Raw genomic sequence first — 6,957 nt, 5'->3', positions numbered from 1 at the left:
CCCGCCAGCCCCAGCCAATGGTCCCATAAACCATCCGCTAACGCGGTGCCTGCCGGCAGGGACGCACAGCCAGGGCGTCCCTCAGAAAGTCTTATTTTTCCCTGGCAAAGCAGCTTCTAATAACAGAATAGCAGGATGTTCACAGGCACAGTGCCCATTTCCAGTGACTTCCCATCCCCAGAAATCCCCCCACCCCGTTTCGCCCCTTTGGTGGCACTGACACTCACTCGGGTACGACTCCGTTTATTTCAAATGCACAGAACTGCTTTAATTGCTGCCATTCTGGACTCCCAACAAATTGGCCCTAAATGCATTTTGCAAAACAAGGCGGGTTTTGTTAAAAGGGGACGGGAGGAGGGCGATTTTTAAAGCCACTATCACTGTAATGCGAGGAAATTACCACATAGCACACAGGGGTCTGAAAGCTGCAATTAATATCCCACACCTTTTCCAATCCTTTGTGTGCAGACAGTCCTGGAAAAACAACGGCTGGGCTGGGCACACAAGCAGGGACAAGTCCCCCCTGCTCCTCCCTTTGGATCCAGCACCAATGCCTGGATGCCAAGCCCCTCATGCCCTTCCAGGGACACAGGCAGAGCCAGCAGTGAACAAAACCTCAGGGGGCCTGGTGCTGCATCACTTCCCACCCAGCCAGCACACTGCCTGCTCACCTCCAGATCTGGTGATGTGAGCCAGTGTCAGCCATGCTCAGGAACACCAGGCACAGCCCAGCACTGCGAGCTCCAGCAAGACAGGAAGGTAACAGAGCCCCTCGTGGTGCTCTGTATCCATGGGAATATCCCACTGGGCACTAGGGCACCCACATCAGACCTAAACCCACAGGAAGCTCAAATCCATCTTTCCTTATCCCTCCTAGCAGAGGAGCTGAGGGCAGTCAGACTCATTGCTATTGAGGGATAATAAAGAGCCTGTAAACAATCCCTATTAAAGGAGCACCTTCCACAGCCCCCAGAGCCATAGGATTTGCTGGCCAGGGTGTAAATAACCTGGCTGAGCAACCTGCTGCTGCCACCTGTGCAGAGCTTGGTGCTGATGGGTGAGGGAAGGACTGAGGTTAGAGATGGATCATGCCGGGACTTCCAGGCAAAGTCCCATTAGTGCAACTGCTCAGAGGCATTGCAGCTCCTAGTCAAGTACTGGAGAGATGAAAGCCGTATTTATGAGGAAGATATATCTGCAGAGGGAGCAATAAACTGCACAGAATGTATGAAGGTTTGCAGCAAATGCTGTAAAGTTTTACACTGCCAAAAACTAGGAATAAAAGATATTCCCATTTAAAACAAAGTGGATGGAAAGGGTTTCCACAGGACTGTAAAACAGCCTGATAACAGTTAATAGCCCCTTTCTTGGTGCAGCACAGGGGAAACTGAAACCAGGAAAATAACTGTTCAAATCTCCCTCGAAGAGCAGGAGAAAAGAAAGGAGAGCAGGAAGAAAAAAGGGACGAGCGCAGGGAAACGTGAACCTTTTGTTCAGGATCCTCTGCACCACGCGGAGGCAGAGGTGGCTTTTGTTCCCGGCCCGGCTGCTCCCGCTCCCCACCGCAGCCAGACCCCTGCAGCATTTATTAGATATAATTTAATTAAGAACATATCTATGCACACACAGCAGAGGAACTCAGCCGAGCAGGCAGAAGGGAGGAAAGGGCACAGGGAGTGAGGAGGGGGCGTCTTTTAAGTCCCCCCAGAAACTTGGGGCACGATGCTTCTGACCAAGTAAAACACAGGAAAAAACAAAACGTTCGCCACAACAACCGACCACGGCACTTCTGATCGACACCACCCACCCCCAGCACCTCACCAGCCCAGGACTAATGAGCCTGGCCAGGGACAGCTGCCGACTTTGCAAAAAGCCCCTGAGGAGCTGCTGCATTTCAGAAAAGTGCATTTCACCCTTTCAAAGCACAATTATCTCCGCTTTTGTCAAATAACCAGTGTCTCCAACAAAAGAACAGCAGCTCCCTGCTCCAAAAGTATCTAAAACCTGAAATATTTGCTTTTTGGGAGCTTTCTTTACACCTATTCCTGCAAATAAGGAGGGCAGCACCCAAAGCTCAGTCCACTCAAAACCATGCAAACAGACAAAAAGGGCACGTTTGTTCCCACCCCTTTCCCCAGAGACCACAGCCCAACAAGGTGCCACGCGAGGAAGCCCATCTTACCTCTCTCCCAGGGGTGCAGATACAGCAGGGGGGTGTGGAGGGCCCCAGAAGGCTGGAGCAAACTGGGTGTTCCAGGGCCCAAGACCAACCCTGGGGCTGATCCTGCCCAGAGCCCCTCACTATGCCCCCCCCCTCACTTTATAACCTGGCACAGGTGCCAAGAAGAGCCCAAGGTGCTGGTCCTTAGGCTGATGAGGCTCAGCCTTGGCTCATCAAGAGGCCTCCTCCCCTCCCCACACCTTCTCCAAGGGCTTTTTTTTTCTATTTTTTTTCTCCCCAAAGCAGCAGATTTTGTGCACTGTCTCGCAAAATGCACAGAGCAGAGTGTTCCACGTGTCAGGATCAAACTGCTGTTTGTATCCATCACCAAAGCACTTCAGTAGAGATGACAGTGGGGCCCACAGAGCCCAATCACACACTATGACCCATGCAAAAGTACTGGAGATATGGAAAGCAGATGTCCAGAGCTGGGACCCCATTAGAGAGGGAGAGCTGGAGCAGCAGCACCTTGGTGGGGCTGCTGGGGAGCTGTGGGAGCTGGCTGCAGGAGCTGGGGGTGCCAGGCAGGCAGCAGGGGCAACACGGGGGGGTGGTACCCCAGACACTCCACCTTTCCCACTCACACGCACCATGAAGTGCTCAGGGTGCTGCCAGTTTGCATTTTAACCCCAAATCACACCTCTGAATGTGCAAAACCAGGCCAGAGGGGCTGAGCAGCAGGCACAGAGCACCAGGCAGGACCCTGGGCTGCAGCCCCCCCTGGGGCTGGGCTGGCTCTGTACACCTCGTCCCTGGCTCTTCAAAAAAGGGCAAACTCAACTGCTGGTGAGGGCACGTGTGTGCAGGCTTGGTGCTGGGGCTCGGCTGCTCTCTGGTGGATCTCTGAGGATCATCTCTGGGGGTGCTCAGCACAGGGCTGACCCCAGCGCAGCCCTGGGGTGACTCTGACCTCAGTGGCAGCTCTTGCTGGTTGCCCCGATGTCTCCCTGTCCACTGGGAGGCAGGTGGGGAGTGGGGTACGTGTGCCCACCACTCCTGTTGCTCCTTTCCGGATACCCCTGCAGACACAGACCCCTCTCCTCCTCCAGACATCCCAATGGGCTTCCTGGGGAGTCCCCAGCCCTGTGGAGCTGGGAGGGAAATGCCAGTGAGCCAAGCAACCTGCAGATAAAATGGAAATACACCACGAGGAGTGAGAATGGAGCAGAATGGGGGGCTGGCAGGGGGGTGTTCCTGCTCCTTCCCACCCCGCAGTGCCTTCCTGGGGACATAGACTGAAGATTCACTGCAGTGTAACTTTCAGCATCCTCCCTTTCACGAGAGCACCCCTGGGCAGGGGGGCAGGGGTCTCAGCGCTGGAGCAGCCAGGAGCACTTGGTGTTGGCCTTGCTCTCGGAAGAAAACCTCTTTAATGTCCTCATTCCCGGTGCTGACGTTTTTTGTCCCACACCTTCAGCAGCTTTGGCGTCAGCAGGGCTGGCAGCCCTGGAGGGACGGTCACCGCGGGAGCTCCGACTGCGCTTCTGAGTCGGAGGACCCGCCCGTCACTGCTGGTGACAGACCTTTTAAAAAACCATGGCCAGGTGTGCGGATCGGAGCCTGTTTGATGACGGTGCTCCCGCCGGGCGTGCGGGGAGCGATGCTGCGCAGCGCGGGGCTCTGCTGCCGCTTCGTGGCGGGGACCGCGCAGGAGGCGAAGCCGCCGCGTCCCCCGGCCCCGGGATGGCCGGTCAGGGGTGCCCGGGGCGGGCAGGGACCCCCAGCAGGCAGGGGGCAAGCAGGGCCATGGAGTCTGGAGGGAAAAGCCGTGTGCTGAGGCTGCGAGGAGGTGAAACGGCAGCTTTCTGAGGAAACCTGGAAAAAATAAAACCAACCAAAGCAAATAAAGGGAATGGGAATTTTGGCAGGCATTTCTCATGGACTGGCAGCGATTCCTCCTTCCCACCAGAGTGACTTTGCCACCCCTCAGCCAGGAAAGGTGCTGGGCTCAGTGCCTCCGTGCCACGTTGTGTCACCAGCCACACTCTGCTGTCAGGAAATAAAGATGTTGGACACACACCTGGATCTCGGAGCCATTGGGATGGCTCTGGGTGGCTTCATAGTGCCAGCAATTCCTGTACAGCCAGGGCCCTGCCAGGTAACCCCAGGGATTGCTGTTACCTACGGGCATTTGGGAAGGGGATGGCACAGCTCGGGGGCTCAATAGTGAGTCAGGATGGGAAAAGTAAAGCTTGGTGCAAAAAAAAGGGGAGGAAGAGAAAGCCCTGTTCAGGGGGAGGAGCGAGTCCAGCCAGCACTCAGAGTGGAGGATGAAACTCAAAGTACAACTGGGTACTTTTAAAAAAATATACATACATGTACATATCTATGCACTGAGGGAATTGGCAGCTGGAGTTGTTCCCAGTTGCTGGAAATATTGTCAAATTCCAGCTGGGGAGGGGTGGGTACAAGTCAGTACATCTGCTGCAGAGCTGGCATCACCCCAGCTTGGGCAGGGCTGGGGGCTCAGAACCCACTGCAGGAGCTGCCCCAGCTGGGCTGCCCCAGGGCCCCCAGCATCAGGGGTCTGTGGCACTTCGGATCATATTTTTGGGTCAGGGGAAGCCCAGCCCAATGGGGCTGTGGGACATTTCTGCCCTGGGACACCATTCCCACCAGGACACTTTCCTCCCCTCTGGGGGAGGTGACACGCTCTGGGGTAGCCCCAAACCTGAGGGACAATACCCTGATAGACATGGGCCACCACCTCACCATCCCACAGCTTCTGGCACTTGTGAGCACTTGCAGGAGATCATCGGCTTGGGCTGCATAGCTGGGAGCTGGAGCAGGGGCTGAGGAATGAGGGGAGCCTGGGGCTGGAGGGCAGGGAGCTGAGCTGGCAGGCAGGGACTGGCTGGGTTCCCGCTGCGCAGGCGCAGGCAGGCACAGACACTCAATGACCACCTAACGAGCCTCTGTCTATCTGTTTATTTACTTGCTTGGGGGAAATGGGCTGAGAAAGAGGGTGGGACAGGTTCTGGAGTGCAACGTGATCAAAACCAACCCCATGGATCCCATGTCCCTGCCACCTGTGTCCTCCCCACCCACTCTCTGGAGGCCACCAGCCAGGACCTGGCCACCTTCTGCAGTGTCCTGAGGAGCATCAGTGCCCTCATGGAGCCAGGGGGTCACCTGGTGATGGAGACCATCTGCTGGGAAGATTAGTCTTCAACAAGCTGGTTTCTTGTGCCTGTGCCTGGAGAGGAAAATGGTGGAGGACACTGTGGAGGGCACCAGCTGGATGTGCAGTTCAGCAAGGTCCAGCCATGCAAATCCTGTGTGGTCGGAAAAGGTGTGGGGGGAAATAGGGCACTGGCAGGGGGAGCAGCACACCTTGCACCCACACAGCCCCCAGCACTTGCAGAGCCAAGAGGTTTTCAGGAAACCAGTGAAACTGTTGGACAGAAGGTGGCAGCTGCAGCTGGACGTACCTGCCAGGCACTGCACATGTGGGGACAGGGCTGGTGGGGCTGGTGCTGGAAATGTGCCCCCCCAAAGCATCAAAGCAGCCACCTCGGGCTTGCAGCACCACTGGCCATGTTCACGGTTCTTCCAGGACACAGCTGGACCTGCAACACACCAGAGGTTTGGTCAGAGGAATCTGGACATTCCCAGCTCCCAGAAACTGACCTGGAAAGCAGAGGAAGCTTGGAGGGAGCTCAGGGCCTCCACCACCTGCTCATTAACATGGAACCCAACCCCACCATTGCCACAAAGCCTTGTGTGCCTGTCAGTGCAGCACAGGGATGGCAGGAATTCCGTAGCTGGAATCACGTGCCCAGGTCTCGTCCTGTCACTGCTGTTCAACTGTTCCAGCATTGGCACCACCGGGGAGTTTTATGGTCTGTGTGAAAAGCACAATTCCCTGCATGGAGGAGTGGGCAGGGACACCTGCCCTTCTGTCACAACCCGCTGGGAGCCAAGGATGCTGTTCCCAGTGAGGATGCCCAGGCAGGAATCGTGGCAGTGCCAGAGTGGGCACAGGCTGGTCATGCCAGGATGCAGCTGACTTGGGTGACGATGGGCTCAGCTCTCCCCTCAGCTCTGCAAGCTCACAAGGGGAGAGGGAAGGAAACGAGGCTCCAGGGAAATTAAGGCAAAGTGGAAGTCCTGGCAGAGCAAGGGAATAATTTCCTTTGAGTGAGTAACTGTTTGGAATGTAACCAGGCAAACGCTATTAAACCAAATGAATATAAATTCTAGGTGCGGTGGTAAGTAATGAACTGGAGAAAATGAACAGTGCCTAATTAACAAGAAAATAGGATCTGCCATAACATGCTGGAATCTAATGAAAAATGAAGGCTCAGCTTCCCCTTTCAGAATTTTTCCAGATGGAAAATATCCTGGTTTTACATCCAGCACTTTCTGAAACATCCAGGGGATGAGCTGCTGGAAGAGCCACGCGGAACCCAGGGAGGAGCAGCCCTGGGACAACGGCCCCAGTTGGATCCAGAACCGACCCCCAGCTTTCCAAGGAGCACCAAGACACCCTCCCAGGCGAGCGCGGCTGTGCTGGGGCAGCAGCCACCGTGGAACACTGTGACAATAACACCCAGGGATGGTGCAAAGAGCTCCGTCCTCCCGCCGCCTTCACCTTCCTCTCCCTTGTCAGTTTCGTGGCTCAAAACAAGGCCCACGCTGTTCCCAGGCCCCGGCAGCAGCGCAGGGAAGGGCTCCAGCCCCACAGGACGCCGCCGGGCTCCGCAGGTACCGTCTCTGGGGAGAAAAACCGGGCC

Source organism: Chaetura pelagica, unplaced genomic scaffold, assembly GCF_000747805.2.
Source record: "Chaetura pelagica isolate M959 unplaced genomic scaffold, ChaPel_1.0 scaffold650, whole genome shotgun sequence".
Lineage (NCBI taxonomy): Eukaryota > Metazoa > Chordata > Aves > Apodiformes > Apodidae > Chaetura > Chaetura pelagica.
The sequence above is the reverse complement of the archived record's forward strand: the minus strand, read 5'-3'. Positions refer to the sequence as shown.